The 20,060-nt window shown below is 38.4% G+C and overlaps 1 long non-coding RNA gene across 6 annotated transcripts in view; it reads right to left on the bottom strand.

The window, feature by feature from the left end:
- Positions 1-20,060, bottom strand: part of LOC106033116 (uncharacterized) — a 225,571-nt gene that overhangs the window by 23,648 nt on the left and 181,863 nt on the right. For all 6 annotated transcript variants that reach the window (XR_010834526.1, XR_010834528.1, XR_010834531.1 and 3 more), the window contains one exon: positions 153-359. This is a non-coding gene — a long non-coding RNA (uncharacterized lncRNA). The remainder of the gene's footprint in view (positions 1-152; positions 360-20,060) is intronic.

The raw sequence follows: 20,060 nt of genomic DNA, 5'->3' as shown, positions 1-20,060 counted from the left end.
TTTTATCTAAATATAAAATCGAAGTAAACACACTAAATAGATAAATGCACAGATTTTGTTTCCCAGGAAATAATGCCTTTTGTTCTATTATGGAATAAAAAGGTTCTCATTTGTAAGTCATTGACTCTAATCTAGTCAAAAATATTACCTACCAGAAACTGCTGCAGTTGCTAGTTGGTTCCAGACCAAATCTTAGTAAGAAAATGAAGGCAAACTTCTCATTCAGGGGTAAAGCAATCTAGTAGATATATTCCTGGACAGACTTTGCAAAACTGAGCTCCATTCTTTGCTTGACTGCTGGCTGAACTGATGGCAAGTCATAGCTGTGCTATTTCCATAAAATGCATAAGAATCTCCATCTGTTAAAAAGGAATAAAGTTAGTTGTAGTAACACTTCTAGATGGTATTTATATGGTGCTTTGAAAAAAAACCTGCTGTGGTGTGTCGGGGGGGGGGGGGTGGGTCTGTTCTCCAACAAGTAGCTCATCAGACAGTGAGAGACTGTGCTTGTCTCTTAGCATTTGGTTTCAGTTTGGCACTGACAATCAGGAGGAACCCTCTGACCTTGCAGACGTGACAGATGACTTTAGCTCCAACTCTGTACACCCCATTACCTTTTCACAAGCACCAGCCATACTTAGAAAGGAGAAATTCTCCTGGATTTTCAGGAAGATGCTTTTGGCAATCTATCATAGAACCACAGAATGATAGAGCAGTTTGGGTTGGAAGGGACCTTAAAAACCAACTCATTCCAACCCCCCCTGCTATGGGCAGGGATGTCACCCACTAGACCAGATTGTCCAGGGCCTTGTCCAGTCTGGTCTTGAACACCTCCAGGGATGGGGCATCGGCTACTTCTCAGGACAATCTAGCCCAAATATAAATTCCTTTTCTATACTTTCATAACTTAACACTGTTACCAAACTGAGAGTAAATGCATTTTTTTCAGTAAGATTGTATTAGTGCTTCATAAGCATTTATGTTCTGCTTCTAGCTAAGGAGGATGAACAATTTTACTAAGTGATATGAGAAAATAGCAAGCCCTGTGTTTATTCAAAGGCTATACAATTACTTTAGTTGATATTTTTATTCTGTGACAATAATGGTACCATATTTTACACAAATATGCTACTCAGTGAACACTGTGCTGGTATTTAAAGGAATTGTATCAAGAGATGAAAGAGCATCTGATTCAGTCTTAAGTGTCATAAAAATTTGCTGTACAAGAAGAAATACAATGAATAAATTTACTATATCGTCTTACTTGGGTAACCCTATATGTATAGTGACCCTGGAACTGGGGCTCTATGCAGGTGCAGGGCAACATCTAAATTTATGCAACTTTAGAATTAGGACTGAATATGGAAAACGAACTTTTGTCCTGAATCAGCCATCACGTCTGTACTTTTATTTGCAGTCGTGAGCATATCATGTTCAAAAGACTTTGAGCTTCTTTCCAGAAGACACCTAACCGCATTCCATATTAGTATTAGTCAAAAACAAACATTTTTCATGAAGAATTCAGAACAAATAATTTGATTTTCCTTTTTCCTTTTCAGGTTAGCTTTTATGGAGAACATAAAGAACTGGAATGCAAATGCAAGCATGTGCAGAGGGCCAGTTAAGGTACCCATTCAGAAACCTGAAGGATCAGCTATGTCTTAAATAACACCTCCTTCTGTGGACTTAAGGTAGGGAGAAATGCTCACCATCTTTCACGGTGTCTTTTGACAAAAATAAATGTAAAAATTCTTTCTTTTAAACAGATGGCTAAAAAGTAGCTGTTTCCTCTTCTCCCCTCATTTTTCTCAGTAGCTAAACTACTCACTGAAGAGGTAGAGTACTTCAGTTCACAGCTTCTTCTATCCAGGGAATTGAAATTCAAATTTAAATCCTTATCTGTCTTTCTAAAGAGTGCTTCATCACCACTGTATGTTGCACTATGTGTATATCTGTAAGTATGCAAGAGAGCATTTTTCTCAGTCTTTTTAGGGAAAGAGTTTATTTTGCATGACATACTAATTAGGGAGCAGGTGCACCCCTTTGCAGTCTAGGCTCATAGTTAGAACACTTTCCTGGGTGGGAGAAAAAATATAGATACCCTAAAACACAGGAATTAATTCAAAACAGAGCTCCTGCAATCTGCTTTGTTCTGAGAACTGGATAAAAACAGTTACCACTGATTACCACTCTTGTATTCCTCTAATACTACATTTTAGAGTTCTCATGAAATTAAAAATGAGCATTTTGTACTGAAACAGTTTTTTTTTTCTTTATTACTAATAGAAAAAATAGAATCTGGTCTTTGCAATAGTATTCCCATATGGACTCCAGAGAGATATTTTATTGTCTTTAGGGCAAGAACTAATTCAGAGAGAGGCTCTTTTGTTCACCATCTATGAATCTTGACCTCGACCTGGAAAGTCTATCCTCAGTGTTGCATGTGGGGCAATTAAACTTCTGTGAAGAAAAACCTCCCTATCACAGCAAAATATGTCAAGTGTATCAGAGCTCAAACCTCCAATCTAATTTTATTCTTTTTAAATGAGCCAAGCTGCTTCAAATTAACTTGAATGAACGGAGAACAACAGCATTTAATAGGTCTGAGAAACTTAAGTTTCTTTACTCTGTTTTGGGTTGTTAGGATGTTTGTTTGTTTGTTTGTTTGTTTATTGTGGGGAGAGCACATTTCCAAAGACATGGATTTCCAACACCAGCCACGGGGCTCAGACATTTTACTGCAGTTCATTTAACTGAGCTACACTGGCCTAAGAAGTTACTGTGCACCTCCTGAGTCTTGTAGCTGTTAGTAACAGCTCATGTGCTTGCTAATAGCCTTCCCTTCTTTTGAATTAATATAAGGTAGGGAAAACCTCAGAGGAATAGGTTGTTGCATTTTACCTGGGGAGGCAGGCTGGAGTGCACATACGCACGCACTGGCCCTTTATGGCAGCTCAGCTGATGGAAGTTCCTTACTATCTTTCTAGAGCCGAGTGGTTAATACACTGATCGCCCCTATCCTTTAACAGACTGGTTGGGTGAAAGGTGGGAAGCATGCCCAACCAGAGCACATGTTGAACAAATTATGGTCAGACAGCTCAACGAGTTTTTTTTCACGAAGCAAAGATGCTTTAAAATTCACGAGTCCTCAAGTGCACGCTGAAGGAGCACAAAACAAAATCTTTGATATTCTGTTTTCTGTCAGTAGCGTCTGACCACAATAAAGGTTTGCATGTCTCCAAAAGCTGCAGGTAATCATTGTTTTGCTGAGATCTGTACTTAAACATACTAACATTTAAATTCATTTCTTGCTTCTGCTGACTCCCTAGCAGGTGCTATTTTTACCGTAAGTATATAAGGGATTGTTAGGGAACTTGGTCACTGTTATACACAGGAGTAAATCTCACTCACTTCAGGTCCCCAAAATGTTCAATCTGTTTTGCTAAAGCCTCATTTTGTTATATATCCAATGCATCCAGAAGCCCTTTTTATCTTAAGTCCTTGAAAATAAGAAAGTTTATAACAGGAAATGCTGAAAATGACATGTAACTCAGCTTATCATTTTCCTTGTAAAATCAATGCTTCTAGAATGGTGGATCCCAGAGTTTTGCAATTTTGCATTGATCTCATTCGCCCTGTTTCCCATGAGAGCCTTTCTGAAATACTGGTATTGAGTAACATTCTCGCTAGTATGAAGGGAATAGAGAAGGAAAAACCTTTGCTGGTTGAGTAAAATTCAGAATGACACAAAACATCCAATTCAGCCTCCTTTAGGGTGTTTAAGACACAGAACTCATTTTTCTGGATGAAAAGCAGACAGTGACACTGCCAGCAGCAACTGTGTCACCTCAGGTTCTCCCAGCAGGAGGGACACACAGGGTGGCTGGAGTGGGAAACACAACAGATGCCACAAATGGAAGTGTTCATTTAGAGCCCACATTTTAGATAAAATGAGACATCGGGCATATAAAACATTGACTCCTCAGAACATAACAAACGCAACTGTTCACTAATGAAAAGTATAGAACAATGGAGATCTGTTTAAAATGGGGGTCCTAGCTTGTTTCCAGAGCATCCATACCTAGATGTGGGTGAATAATGAATGGCTTGGGTTGGTATCTTAACCACAAAACTATTCAAGAGAAAAATTAGGGAAGAATAAAAGGGAAATGTTTTGAGCAGCAAAAAACCTTTCCCCCACTCCCAGAATACTTTAATAAATTACATAGTAATTGCATTATATGCCATTTTGTTAACCAAAATGCTTCATATCCTATTTTATATTTATCCTCATTTAAAAAAAAAAAAGTCTATTGTGTCTCTTTTTAAAGGAAAAAATAGAGACTTTTTTTAAGAACATAATATCAGAAAGAGCTAAATATATATTTTAAAGAAAAAAAGAATAATTTTGAAGAGTCACGCACAATACAAAAATACATCATTTCAAGTTCAACTACATAAGGCTTTTATACTCCTTTTGATAAAATAAATTAATTTTAAAGACAAAATATTTAAAAATAAATGTTTTGAATATGACTGCTTTGCAGAGGTTACAATAAATTAAAATAAAATTAATCACATTTTTTCAAAGTAATATTAACATATCTGGATGCTCCTCAAGCCTTTAAAATAAGTGACAGATATTGATGAAGTTTAGCAGTTTCCCAGCACTTACTTATTATTGGAATGGTTCTGTGAACGAAGTTGTTTGTGTTAACTTGGGACTAATTAATAAAGCAGTGCCTGCCATGATCTGTAGATCATCAAAACCCTGATTAGGAGGGCTGTAGTGACTTTGTTTCTCTTTATATAGAAAGTGATCATTTCCACTGCCTACTAGAGAAACAAAAATTTACCTACAAAACTTACTTGATTTTTAAAGGAAGGGAGAATATGTGCATTGCTAGCTACAGCTAAGGGAAAGTTAGTGTGTTTTTTTTTTTTTACATATATTTTTATTTTTCTAGTGATTACGTTCTGTCCATCTACTTATAAAGGTGACAGACACTTCGTTCTTATTATATATATTATGCTCTGATGGGTTCTCCCATAATAGCTTTTAGCTGAAGTTCAGTATATTCTCTAGACTGTTGCTCAATTAAAATGTGCTATGTCTACTTACCTGCACTAGAAAAGTGCAGAAATCTATATACAGCAATAAGGCAAAAAGATATGGAAAGGTCCGTGGCCCTGCATTATTGCTGGTGTACTTAGCATACACTAGGTTACTGCCACTTAATGAAGCCCAGAATAGGTAACGCACAGTTGAATCCAGTGGCAGACAGAGAACTACAGTTGCTTGTGTTTTCTCAGGAATGCTATTTCTCCATTCATGCCTCTTCTTTTACTTTGAACTCATACATGAAATCAGTCTCTTAAGTCCCTCAGATGTTTTTCCATAAAGCAGTTACCTGGTGGCCCTCCTGTCATCTTCGTGTGAGCCTCAGATGTGGCTTGAATACGCTACAGCTCTGCATAAGGTGAGTTACACTTGGGTGAGTGCCAGAAGAGAGATGCAAATAGCTTGAGATGGGCAATGATGAAGATTACAAACAGCACTTACATGTCATTGTTTCCATGACCTATTCCATTTCATGAGTGGTCTGGGGTTAAAAATACTGTTCTGTCTGCTGCACAGTTTGTTTGTGATTCAGGCAGACTATGCCTGCCAGAGAGAACTATAGGCAAATACAGCTAGATTAGACGTGCCAAGGCTGACTTCCACTGAGGCATGCTTTGTACAGCTTCTCTTGCATTTAGCTTACCTGGAAAAGCAGTTGTTTCCAGACCACCAGAGTCCCAGGATGAACCTCAGCTGTGGTAACGTTTAGGATGCATGCACAGCTATTCTGGGTCCTGCATGGGAAATTCTGCTAATTGGGTAAACCCACTGTAGTGTACAGGCACCAACTGGCAGACACAACTTTCACAATGAGAGAGATCCATAATTTTCAAATGTAACTAACAATTTGTGACAATAAAACAGCAACATGAGCCAAGATGCTGGCACTTCTTCTTGTCACCTCTTTCAAACACAGTAACTAGAATTTGCATTTGTTTCTTTTCCAAAGGCAATAACTTATTTTATAAAGTAGGCATTTAATACATGCATTTTCTTTGGCACAATTTTATTTTTAAACCGAAGTCTCTGAAGAGTTTAGTCTCATCTCTCTTAAGAATAGAACCTGAACAATATTATTTAAAATTGTATCCAACCACAGAAATGTCATTATCCATAGGCACTGAGATCAGAACTGTCTCAAAAAGGGTAAGTAACAATTGTGATAAAGGAAGGCGAAGATGATGGAATTATACAAAATTATGAGTGACACAGACAGGGTAAAACAAAAATTCTTGTTTAAACTTTCTTATAGTAACAAAAGGATATTCAGTGAATTGGAAAGGCAGTACACTTCAAACCCACAAAAGCAAACAGTTTATTAACATACAGCCTAGCTGCCCATCGTCATTCATGATACAGCATCGTGGTTACACAGACTGTAACTGACTACATCTGTGTCTCCCTTGTGCAGTGCATGCCCCCTGGCTATTAGGGCTCCTTCGAGGGGAATGTACATTTTTTCATTTTTAGATCATGCCCTGGGCTACAATACATAGGATATTTATCACTTTTACCCTGCAGGTTAAATTTCATACAGAAGTCTGTGCATGGTCAATCCAGAAAAGCATTTTTAGAATGAAAGTATTCTTTATTTTGCACTTGGCTTTGGGCATAGATCTTTAAAGATAAAAAGAAGAAAAAAAAAAAAAGGAAATAAAATTGGAGGGGATATTTGTAAACACTGATTTATGCATTGGAAGGAAGCTGGTAGACCAAGTAGGGATAGCTTTTCCAGATATCCTAAATGCGTTATTCTGGTTCCCCCATGCAAACTTCACAGAGAGCCAACAGGCAGATGAAGAAGCATTCACCTGAGCTGGTGCTGTCGTACAGCGCTGCACGGCACTGTGGAGGATGCTAGTTCAAACTCCGACCGGTGTATTGCTGTGGTAGCACAGAGCTAGCTCTGAGCTGAGACCATCTGCCTCTCAGCAGCACACATTAGGCAGCCCAGCACCATGTTGATGTAAACATACTGCTTTACGTTCTGGAACCAGCTCCTGCACAGTTGTTCAGTGCACCACTGCGTGGCAAAGACTGGCCCCCCTCTCTCTCCTCTTAAAAACCTCTCTCTTTTAAAACTTGCTTTGTTTTTCTTTTTTATTTTTTTTTCTTTTTCGGTATTTTTTTGGTGAGAGTCCTTAATCATTTCTTGTCAGAACAAGTTTCATAGGCTGTCTGGGAAAGGACATAGAGTCATTAAAGTTAGCAGTTCTGACGTTGTTTCTTAACAGCCCCTAAGTGTCACTTGATGGATGGCTGTCTGGAACGATATCCTCCTTCCTGCTGATGTTCCTGACCAAACCCAAGTAATACAAAACGTCTCAGAATCCCAGCAGTCATCTATTAGCAATAAATTATGACACGGCACTCCAGATCTTTTGCAGTCATCTACAATACACTAATTCTGTATAGGATTTGTAAAGGATTAGACATTATATGTATAACATGCACATCTACAGTTGTGTTAGATAAGAGAGAAAGAGAAACAGACCCCAAGAGTAAGATCTTGTGTTGGGGTTAGAATGAAATTTCCCCTCTCAGTGGATCAATAATCCAGGGCAGAGCAATGGACTAGGTGACCTCTTTAAAGTCCTTTCAGGTTTAGGGTTTTGCCCATGACCTTTGTGACTTCCCCTCACATTTTGTTAATAAATAGTTTTTTGAAATTTCTGTGAAACATCTGTTAGTGTCCACAACCAAAAGGAGTATGATGGAGAAGCTAAATTACAGGTCTGCTCAGCTAAAACAATTCCTATGGGGTGTTTGGCCATTATAATAAAACAAAGAAATGGAGAAGTCATTTGGAAACTTACTTTACATCAAGAAAAGAGTTAATTTAAGAAACACAACTTGAATTTTATGAGGATAATTCATATCAAATATTATATGGGCAGAAGCTGCTCTATTTCATTCAGCTTCTGGAGAAAAATAATTATGCTCTTTACATTTTGAAGTGCATTTGTATTCCTTCCAAACAGTCTTATAACAACAAATGAAGTACTTACTATACAGCTTTTTCCTGCTACTTTTCAACTTAAATTTAATTTTCACATAGATTTATTTAAAACAATTCTCAATGTGACTCAGCCAAATGATGAATTTATGGAAGGTTTAGTAAATGTGTAATCTAGTTGAAGTTAAAAATTGCTACTTTGTAATTCTGTGCCTAAATGAAATTATCCATTGCAGCCAGCTATTGTGCATCCGTTTACAGCCTATTCCTTGTGGTACAAATTCAGTCTATAACTGAAAGAAAACATAATGCAAATATTTTGCAAACAGAAAAAATGTATATATACATATATAACATTACTATTAAGCAAATGTTTTAATTTCTTTTTTCTGTTCCCTGAGCCTGCTTTAGCAGATACGTGTGTATAAATTTTGTATATGCAGAGAATACATTGTACATATTCATGATCCTAGTTTTTGCATATAATAAATGACTCTCTGTCCAAAAATAAATCGAGTCTGAATTTAAGAAAAAAAGTTAAACCAAATCAATTTTGCAGAGCATAAAAATATTTGCAATGTGATCTCACTGCACAAAAGGTTTGTGACTCGTATCGATAATAGAGCAGACTGTGCAAGAACTTTGCTTTGGGCAAATTGTGAGACTGCTTTTTGCTTCATTGTTGGCACAAAATCAGCACTTATGCCAGACTCGGGTCTAAAATCAGCCTATATCTGATAAAGAGTATGGTGTAATCAGCCTGACTGAGCTTGCATTTAGCAGGAGATATGTATGAGTTTACCATTTTTAAAGAGCAGGTCCCTATATTTTCTGAGAGAGAATGTGTCATTGAGGTTTGAGATGGATGCCCAGCATGGAAGGACACTCAACTCTTAATTAACTGCTCTTTAATCAGCAGTTTTGACTTAGAAGCCATACTAAGTTTGATTAGGATAAAGTTCATTGCTCCTACACAAATATATTAAAACCGAGCTACTAAATTCTCTGTTCGTGTCACCACAACTATGTACCAACTATGTACACGTTGTTTAATTCAAAACCCAGTGCATAAAATTTGTGGAGAAACTTCAGAGTATTTCTTACTGCAGTACTGCTTCATGCTATTTATTCTGTAATGTCCTGATTTGGATAGTGGGATTTCCATTACTCTCCTTGCAAGAATTAGTGGAAACACGGAAAGACTTAATTCCACATCCACAGAGATTACTAGGCTCCCAAAGTCAGAATGCATTCCAGTTTGCATTATAGCCCATCCAACATGCAAATTAGACTTCAGTTGTATAAATTACTGAGAGTGAGATTACTTTATTCTTTCTTTAAACAGGACCAAAAAAAATCACAAACTGTTTCATCTTCTTTTCCCATTATTTTCATTTTTGATGTTAAAAGGTTGACAGCTGCACACTACGGAGATAGGCTTACAGCGAAATTATGACAAGCTAAGTGAGTGAACATGCCAGCTCTTTTGAGATAACTGTCTCTGAGCATGCTTTTAACCCACAGCACCTCACGGCAGAGGCAGTAGAGCTTATCCATCTTCCGCTGAGGGGTCAACTAACTTGTGTGTGTTTCAGGGAAGATGCTGAACCCTGTCAGTTACCACAGAGTGTTTAACTCCATGTAAGCTCATACCCTACGTTACCCTGTAATAACTGCTTCATGACTGTGATGTTACTCTTTGATACAGGATTAATGAAACACAGCAAATACTCAGCTATTGATTATAAGGACTCATTTTTCATTGTTAGTATCTCCTGCCTACTATTAAGCTATACAGCACAGTGAAGTCTGGAACTTAAAACAGTGCCACATTCCAAAAAAAAAAGAGAATTCAGAACTCTTTTGCCTGTTGTTGCCTTGATTGCTTTAAACCAGAGAGAATGTACTGAGAAACAGCTGAAAGTTTTCAATTTGTGATTAAGCCATAGGTTTTAACCTGATCTTGTTTTATAATCCTTTAAACTGTGCATCTGAAGTTTCCAGCAAGCATTTTATTGCAACAGTTGTCCATTGAAAAAAATGGCTTTAGGTCATGCAACCAGCATTTCCTGAACAATATCACAAAGGTATCTGGAGCTCCTGATAGTTCAGCTAGTGACTTCCTCAAATTTTGTAGGTTTTCCACATGGCAGCACAAGGGGTTTCTTTCTTTGGAGAATTTTATACTCATGATATATAGTTCCGCAATCATACCGAAGACTGGACTTATATGAAAGCCTCCAGAGTTCCCAGATTCTTCAAAAGGCTCGTGAAATCTTTGAAGATAATAGCACCTTCTGTTTTGTCTGCTGTATTCAGTGATATGGAAGGCAGACAAGGCATTTGGGTTTTGTTAATTTGCAACAAGCCTGTAAAAGAGGCCTGCCATAAACAAAGCTTATGAATAAATGAATGCATCTGACAAAGAAGTTAATGATCACATGGACTGAGCCCAAATTCTTGATCAATGAATCATGTAGGCTGCTTTGTTTAGGCTTTGGCAAATCAATACTCCATTTTGTTAAACAAGTGAAATAGATTTTTTTTGTGGGGGTGCTCTAGATTAATTTTTAAATATAAAGTGTCAGACAGAAAATCTGCAAGAGTGCTTGAGAGTACTGCTTGGAACTTTTCAAAATTCTTTGCTTCTTTGTATGCTTCTTACCAGGTGACAACATGCACCAGATGACCAGTTAAGGGAAAGAAATAGTAAAATTTAAAAGACTATATTGTAGCTACAGAGCTGTAAAAGAGCTCATGACATTGCAGAATTATTAGTACAGTATAATTATGTTCCTATATTAGATTGCTAATAAATGAAGTGGAATTGGTAAACATTAGGACAGTCTTCACTACTTTCTCTTCCTGGGCTTATAATACCCAGGACATGAGAAAATAAAAACATCAAATTTGTGGAAGTTTTTCTTTTTGTCTTTTTCATAGTGTATTGGCGCTTTATTAGATGCAGGTGATTACATTCCCTCTCAGTGACGTACCACACCTGCAGTGGGCAAAGCAACTCCAATACATAGGCCTTTGGATTTTGATGATAGCACAAAAGTCAAGACTCCTAAAGGGATTTAAGTGTATAATGATGGCAGATGTACCCTTCTCAAGTGCTAGGAAATAAGCTTAGCCTGAATGGTAGATATTTTCTATCCAGCAGCAAAGTTATGCCAATTTCATATGAAGAGACTTAGTTAAGTAACTACTGTGGGTTCCTGATGGGAGGCTGGAAGCTGAAACCAGTACCTAGCTTTCAAGAGAACTTGACTGGTTGGCTTTTGAAATTTTCTCCTGCAGTATCAGGTGCATCAGCAGTATGAATATCCAGATACCTCTTCTGATTCTTGCCCTCACAGCACTTTCAAAACTGATAAAGCAGATTAGGCAATTAGCTCCTGCTGAAAGGCAGTGGAATCTAGCTCCCTAGTTTACATTATGCTTAACTATTTCCATATTCAAGACGTCTAGGTGCACTTTGAATGCCTTTATAGCTCCCTAATTCTGGCCCCTAAATGTTGGGTCAGAACTGGTACCGTGAAGCATGGGAGTATTGCTGACTTTGCACCCGTCCACTTGGTACAGCTAACTACTGAAATTCCTGACTCTAGGGCTCAGTGAGTGAACAAAACTCTGTCTTGGGAAAAGAAGAGAAAGTTTCTAATATTGTCAAGAAAATGACAGTGTCCTGCAGTTGATATTGCCAGAATGATATTCCTGAAACATAGCTCCTGGATAGATTTAAGTAGAGACAAAATGCCATATCTGATTACAAAGATCAGAGTGGTCTGCTTCTGCAAAGCTCTGAGTACTCGCAGCTTGCATTGTCAAAATTAGATTTGTGGGTAAGTGGAATTTCTCATCATCATAGCAATTTGTTTTGGGTACTTAACAATGAATTTAGGGGCCTAATTATAAGTAGCCAACACTGAAAACTTTGGCTTTGTTTTTCTAAGAAAAGCTACTGCATCCCAGATTCCCAGAGTTATTTATTACCTTCAGCAGTATATCTTGTTGAAAAGGGAGTTCAGTAGCAACTTCCAGTGTGGAAAGCAACCAGCACTGTGATATGGATAAGAAATGACCCTTTCCCCTAACCCTGTTGATTACTGCCCTTTCATCAAGCTTCTATGTGCAAATACTGCCCTGTCAGAAAATAACACTGTGACTTTAATAAGAAAGCTGAACAAGAAACTGCTGTCTGAACTATGAATTAAGTATTCTGTATGGTCACTGCATTGAGCTAGTGAAAGAAAAGAAACCAACTGTTCTGCAAAAGATAAATTATTATCCCCTAAAATGGTTTATGTTCCCTTGGTTATTTGTAGCGAGTGATTGAAAGTCAGGTAGGGGACACAAGCTATTGAACAGATCACTGGGGACTCTTCCAGGTTTGGTCTGTTAGAAATCTTCACAAGTAAATCAGAAAATTCTGTACAGAATAGGACAAAATGGAGCAAAATAGAACAAATCCAAACCAAGTATTATGCCTTACAAGAATGTGCAAGCTTACAGATTTTTAGAGGAGCCAGGATCTTTTTGACGGTTAATTTTTTTTTTTTTTTTCAAGCCTGAGCTGGGTTATTGGAATGCTAACAATTATTCATTCATAGAAGAGAAAACAAGAAAATGCCAGCAAGTCAGAAATAAGCTTATTCACAGAAGTACAGTATGTGTTTTGCAAAGCTGTTGGCTTGATATTCTCAGGATGAGACCACCCAGAGGCAAACACTCCTTCCATTTAAACAGAAACTAAGACCTTGTAGTACTTCTTAAAACCAGGCATTTTTTCGTATTCTAACATTCTCCCTGACTGCAGGTTCATACATTGCTGGAGGTACAGTGCTTGGATTTTTTACATCTGAGTAGTGCTCAATATTAATAGTGGCACAGTTAGTTACTGTCCTTTTCTTTATCAACTTGGGATCAAATGTTCTAACAAAAATCAATACAGTATTTCCCCATTGTTTCTCTGACAGCAAGAACAAATACATACACAAGATAAAATGATTATGTTTTCACAAGCAATTAGTATGATTCAAGTGCTACACTGCTAAAATAAGTTTATGCAGAACCAGTGTTTTTTTAAACAACATTTCACTTTTACTGCTCTACAAATACCTCAGTTATAGCACAGCTTTTATGCATCAGTACCAAACCATTGCCCTGTTTCAGACTGATTCAGGCCATTAATTTGCAGGCCACACCAAGCTAGGAGGGGCTGATGAGCTGCTTGAGGGTAGGAAGGCTCTGCAGAGGGATCTGCATAGGCTACATCAGTGGGCTGAGTCCAGTGGCACGGCAACCAGCCTGCGTGCTTACTTGGGTCATAACAACCCGATGCAGCAGTACAGACCTGGGGAAGAGCAGCTGGAAAGCTGCCCGACAGAAAGGGACCTGAGGGTGCTTGTCGGCAGCAGCTGAACGTGAGCCAGCAGTGTGCCCAGGTGGCCAAGAAGGCCGGTGGCATCCTGGCCTGCATCAGAAGTAGTGTGGCCAGCGGGGCTAGGGGAGGGATTGTCCCCCTGTACTCAGCACTGGTGAGACTGCACCTCGAGTATTGTGCTCAGCTTTGGGCCCCTCACTGTAAGGACATTGAGTTGCTTGAGCGTGTGCAGAGAAGAGCAACGAAGCTGGTGAAGGGACAAGAAAACAAGATGAGGAGCAGCTGAGGGAACTGGGGCTGTTCAGTCTGGAGCTGAGGGGAGCTCTCATCACTCTCTTACCTGAAAAGAGGTTGCAGCAAGGAGGTGTCGGTCTCTTTTCTGCAATAGGATGCAAGGAAATGGTCTCAAGTTGTGCTAGGGGAGATTTAGACTGGACATGTATATGTATAAATAGAATATGTAAAAATATTTTCAGTTTAAGAACAAAATGTCATCTCAGAGATTTCCATAAATGAAGCATTAAGTGATACAGGGGAAAGAAAAAAAAAAAAGAGAGAGAGGAAGGAAGGAAGGAAGGAGGGAGGGAGGGATTAAATCAATAGAAAAATTATGCATCTTAAGCAACAACAAAAAAATTTGTTACTGTTACTAACATATTTGTTAACACTTTGGATGGTGATTGGAATTCAAACTTACACTGCAGTTCCAAAAATAGGTAGCAACTGTTCTTTCTGATGCTGTCAGTGCCAATGCAGGGCTTACAATGCTGAGACCTCAAAACCTTCCTTTTACACTGACATGTTTAATATATTTGTTCTTATGAAGACACCAAAATTGGCACGCACCACAGAATACGTGGTATTTTGGTAAAGAATTCTGCTGGGAACCATGGTTCAAGTCATCTTGCACAAAGAAATAAACTGGGATTAATCTCGTATTTCTTAGGTAATTGTGTAGAAAAGTTACTGTGTGGCTTGAGTCCTAAGCAATAAAAAAGCCAATGCATGCTGTGGGGTACGTCAGGAGAAAGGTGACGAAGAACTTCTGTAAGGGAAATGATGCTGCACAGAGTAATTTTTGAGGGAACAAAAATGGCTTTCAGATCAAATGTAATGAGGCTTCGACTCATTCAAGAATTCTTTGTGACAATGTAGTGTAAGAGTTCATAGCTATGAATGGCCATTGTGCAAGAGAGAGAGCGTCATGGAAATCTCCAGTTTAGAGAAAGCTCGAAGTGTAACAGAAAGCAAGTTGGCTGCTTCTATCCCCAAGACACAGATTTCACTCATCATTGTTACAGAATGAAAAATTTAAGAAAGCCCCAAGAGAAGAATTTCCTTATTTTATTCAAACGAAGCTTCCATCTGAAGGCACATATGCTACCATATGGGATCCATTTCAGGCATTCATTAGGAGAAGAATAATTAGTCTAGCATCATACCAGGAAGAAAGGAAGAGGCCCAGAGGATAATTACTTTAGAAACAGAAATAAAAGACCTTGAAACTAAATTTGCTGGGGACAAGTCTATGAAAAAAAAAAAAAAAAAAGAAAAAAAAAAACTTATTTATGGGAATCTTAAATTCAGCTATCAAGGAGAAGTGGAAAAGGGGCATGCCCATGACAGGATTATGTTTAGCTTGGGGAGAAGCTGGAACACCATTGTTTTAATGATTACAGAAAATATGTAGTCTCATATTTCAGCCATTCAACATAAGCAAGAAGCCTCTTCGCTAGTACAAAAAAGAGAAACACTTCCACATTATACTAGGAAGAACTGCACTCTATGTCTTTTCTTTGCAAATGTACCATTATTACTGCTACTGGTCATAGGCCTCAAATCTGGCTGTGACCATTTGAAGGTTGCCAGAAGGGATTATTCCTTTGTATACTTTGTAGAGCTTACTACAAAACAACCTACAAGAAAGAGAAATATCTCTATTAATGTAAACAGAGCACAGACTGAATAACATGAAAATAGAGAACACACAAAATGGGTGAGATTCAGGTATTTTCTGTGAGCAATTAAGCATACTGAGATAGTGCTATGTAAGTTAATTCTAACCATGTATTTAACCAACATATCTCTACTTTACCATCTAGAAGGTGACAGATAGCCACATCACACTGAATAAAAGCCATACATTGTATAGTGTGCCACAGTCTGTCTGCAAAGCCTTGGGCCCTAAGTAACTGACCCCTAATTAACTGGTGAGTTTGGAGTTTCTGTGCTACTCAAAAGGCCCATGGGAAGTGAATAGTGGTGTGATTTGGCCCTTAGAAAAAGCACTGGTGACTGGATTCCTCCTCTTCATTCCAGGAAACACCTGATATGCTGCAGCACTGAAATCATAATGGGAAGTAAAGGTTTGTCTAGGTAAAATCCTTTGATTGAGACAGTGGTCAAAGGGACAGCTCTTTGATGTCTGAATCTCTTTGTAACAAAGAATAAAATGAGATCTCACATTGCTGCATGTGAAACAGATGGTATGGGTTATGACAGTAGTTCATTCATATTGGGAACACTTGTTAAAATGCATTATCTTTTAAAGATACAGAAAAAGCTATCTAGCATTTTGTGACTCACCTAGAGTATAAACAAGATAATTACCTGGTTCACCTGCTAGAGCAGAGAGATCGATTATAGAAGCTAATTAGAGACCTGTTTTAAGCAGATATGAACTCATGGGTTTTCGTTATGGGTTCTTCTCCTCTTAACACACCACAGAGAAAACCATGGAACAACAGTGATTAGCCTTATTTCATTTTTATTGCTTCTTCCATTCAGAGTAAAACCACAAAAAGTCAAAAGTGTAGCTAATTTACTTTAGCAAGCCAGCAAATGTAAGTTAATTTCCTTCCTTTACTACTTAGAAATCTCTGCCAGCGCATTAATGTCAAAGAAAAACAAAGAAAAAATACACATCCATATGGAATATGAATGCAACTCATGGTAGCTTGACAAACACTGGCAGAAAAAACTGTCACATTTGCAAGGAGGTAACAGATATTGGTAGTGAGCATTTGAGTGCTTAGTTATTTGCAGATGTCATTAATGCAGCAGATGAATATACTAGGTTGTGATGTTTGTTGATTTTTTTTACTTTTCTGGCACTGGAGAACATTTTCATTTCCTTTAAGTAGCAGACTTCCTTACTGTTGTTGTTCCCAAAGGCAGAACATCTATAGCAGTGTCCACAAGTTTCTGATTGCTCATATTCAAATGCATCATATGTCTGTGATATACTGTCATTTCCAAGTGCCATGTGATCCCTCTAAATAATCCCTCCAGGAGGGATTATTTAGAATCTGTCATGGGCTGTCCTGAGCAAAGGCAGAGTAAGCTCATAGCTGCATGCAAAGGATCATGTACACGCATTTCAAGAAGTTCCTAGAGGTAACCAGCAACCAAGAGATATCTTATACATTCCCAGTGGTACTTAAAATACTGGGCTTAACTGTCTGACATAATATTTGCCCGTATCTATGGCTGTTGCACATGCAGCTGCACTGCTGCCCATCAGTGATATTAGCACTTTTGCAAAAGCTAGACAGTGACAGATACTAAGTGTGCGTAGCTGCTTAATTGTCTCAGTGATAGAGTCATATTTACACCATTTGCTTTCTAAACGCATTTTATGAAAACTAACACAACCTAGGTTTACAAAATGGCTAATCTTGACTGACTGCTGAACTCCATGAAAAGCTTTAGCACAGATAATCCTAAAGCAGGGGGTGACAGCCATCTCTGACCACAGAGCTGCAGTGGGTGAGTGCTGCTGTTCTACCTGCCAGGCTCCTCGTTACACTCTGGGGTAACAAAGAAACCTCAAACGATATCCTGAGCAGGCTTTTCTCTGTGCATTCTCCATCCATACATTGTTTGGGAACACAGATACCTAGGAGGGAGGTGAAAATCCTACTGTTAGGCAAGGAACCAGGTTTACGGCTGGCTAGGGCTTAGGAGATCTTAGAAGTTGCTATTATAGAATTAAATTTGTTATTGAAAGTTGCGTTAAGTATCTGCTTGCATTTCTGCTGCCAGATTGGTGTAGTGGTGTAAGAAACTACCGTGCAGTCACAGAAGCATACACTAGATAGCTCATTTGGAAAAGGTCACAGTGCATCTATACCACATGCTCTATACTTTGCTCTATAGCAAAGTCAGCGCATCTGATAAAAAGACTAAAGTCATAACAAACATGCCGAAAAATAAGAAGGGCATAAGCAGTATCTTAGGCTCTGTGAGGACAGTGTAGTTGTTAAACTGGGGAGTAAAGATTCTTTTCCATTGAACACAGCAGTGGTAAAACATTTATCAGTAGAAATAATATTACACTTTAAAGCAGACCTGGCACAAAGAAAAATCAGTGCTTGCATTTTATGTTCATTCATCTCTGCTCCAAAAGAACTGATGGTTTTCTCTTTCCTTTTGACTTACAGAACCAGTGAAAATGTTCACGAGAGCTAGACAAAGGCTAAGACCTTACCAGTGCAAGAAGCCACTCAAAACTCTTATTAAAAACCAAGGTGACAGAACCCCCTTGCTGAAAAAACAAACAAACAAACAAAAAACACTAATAACAATACAAATTTAAGAGTGTTTCATTATTTTTAAGAGAGCAGAATTACAGTAATATGAAGATTTTATGTAGTGGTTCTTTACCAATAAGATAAATACCAATCAGCTGGCTTTTCACCTTAGCTCCTTAAATACCCTATCCAATGATTAATTTAACTTATATGGGACAGCTATATCATCCTTGAATAAAGTGATTTGTATAGATCTAAAAGCAAGTGCCTTGGCAGAAAGACAGTGGTGATCATTATTTCAAAGCTCTTTTTTTTTTCCCTACACTTAAGACTTGTGAAATTATTTATTTGACAATCTGAAAATAAAACTAGAACTGTATTAGCATGTAGGCTGCTCAGTAAAAAGCAAAATAGGGAGAGAGAGGATTAATAAATTACATGCTAGAAATGGGAAACAAGATTAGAGTTGACATTTTGGCAATGTCTTTTTCACAGCAAAGGAAAAAAAATGAAACAAGATTAGTTGGAGGCGAAAGAGGAAGTCCATCAGTAGGAAAAATGAAATTGAGAAAATGTGAGGAAGACTGTGAAAAATAGGAGTTGATTAGGATAAAGGGCGCAGTAAAAAGTGACTCCATAGCAAAGAGGGACATTGCTGTCAAAGGGTGAAAAATGCTCAGTGAGTCAGAGGGTGAGAAGGTAGGCTGGAGAACAGCATGCTGCTGGCAGTGAGAATGCCCAGCAGAGAGGACAAGGTGAGAGCAGTGCATGCTGCTGGTGCTACGAACACCAAAGGACTGAGTTTCCCCAAGGCCCCTATGTGCGTCATTGCTACTTTCTTACCTCTGCTCTGTTGATGTGGGTAAATGGCATGCTATACTGGATCATGCAAGAAACAATTCTATGAAAATTCACTGATTTAGGCAAGTTTGGATTTTCATCCAGTTTGTTTGTTTTCATGGGTCAATATAGATAGATTGTAACCTACAGCAAATTTCAAATATGTATATTAGCTTGCTTCCTCCAGCTAATTACTGTAGCAACACTTCAAGTACTGATATTTGACATACTGGAGCTGCTGTTCCTTTTCTGTTTTCAATGGCAAGCCAAAAGAATGCTCCAACTTTGTGCTACCTTCTCTGCAAGGTGAACGGACGTCTTCTGATTCCAATTCCCTACCTACATCATGAATGCTTAGCTTCTTAGGACCTGTTTTCTTTCACTTCCTCAACTTCCTCTGTCACTGTTAAGATCTCAGGGTTTTTTTCCTCTCTCTCCCTCTCTATTTACGCCTTAATACTTGCTGTTTCAAATGAAATGAGAGTACAGTGAGAACATGAGCATGGCAGCCAGTGATTACTGATGCTGGCGCTAACAAAGACAAGTGATCACTCCGGCTGGGCTGTAGTCTGAGCAGTTACTTCTTGAATCAACTAGATCCCTTTTTCCTGGTATATAGAATGTGCAGAATGGAGAGGCTGGAGGCAGAGACCACTGCTATGAGATAATGAAGTGCAGAGCTGTTTGCCACATCTCCATTTGCTGGCACTTTGCTATCAGCACTCAGTCTCACAAAAAAAACTAAGCACCTATTGCTTCTGAGTATAATCGAAGATGGCACGCATAGATATCTTGCTGTCATCCAGGTAAGCATGGAGATCACTCTAATGCACATCTAGTTTGAAACCGAAACACACAAAGAGCACATTGGAGGCAACAGAACAAGAGCACAGCTTTGACTGAGCATGAGCCTTATGAGGCTCTGGGGATTTGTCCAAGCAAAGCCTGTCCTGAGGACGAACACACTGGCAGTAAAAGAAGATGCCTCTTAACTGCTAGACCCAGAGTATCATCTGAATCTGCTACCTGTTGGTATTCGTGTGAAGATGAAATTGCCATATGCTACCATGAAAGAAAAATTTTTATGCCAGGTATTCTGTGAACAAGCTTGGAATTAAGAGCAGAAAAAAAAAAAATCCTATAGCTATAAAAATCAAACCTTTTTGGTACAAGATAAGTGACTATCTGTTAACTATTCAGTGGCACTTTTTTTCACCATCT

This window comes from Anser cygnoides, chromosome 12 (assembly GCF_040182565.1).
Source record: "Anser cygnoides isolate HZ-2024a breed goose chromosome 12, Taihu_goose_T2T_genome, whole genome shotgun sequence".
Lineage (NCBI taxonomy): Eukaryota > Metazoa > Chordata > Aves > Anseriformes > Anatidae > Anser > Anser cygnoides.
The sequence above is the reverse complement of the archived record's forward strand: the minus strand, read 5'-3'. Positions and strand labels throughout refer to the sequence as shown.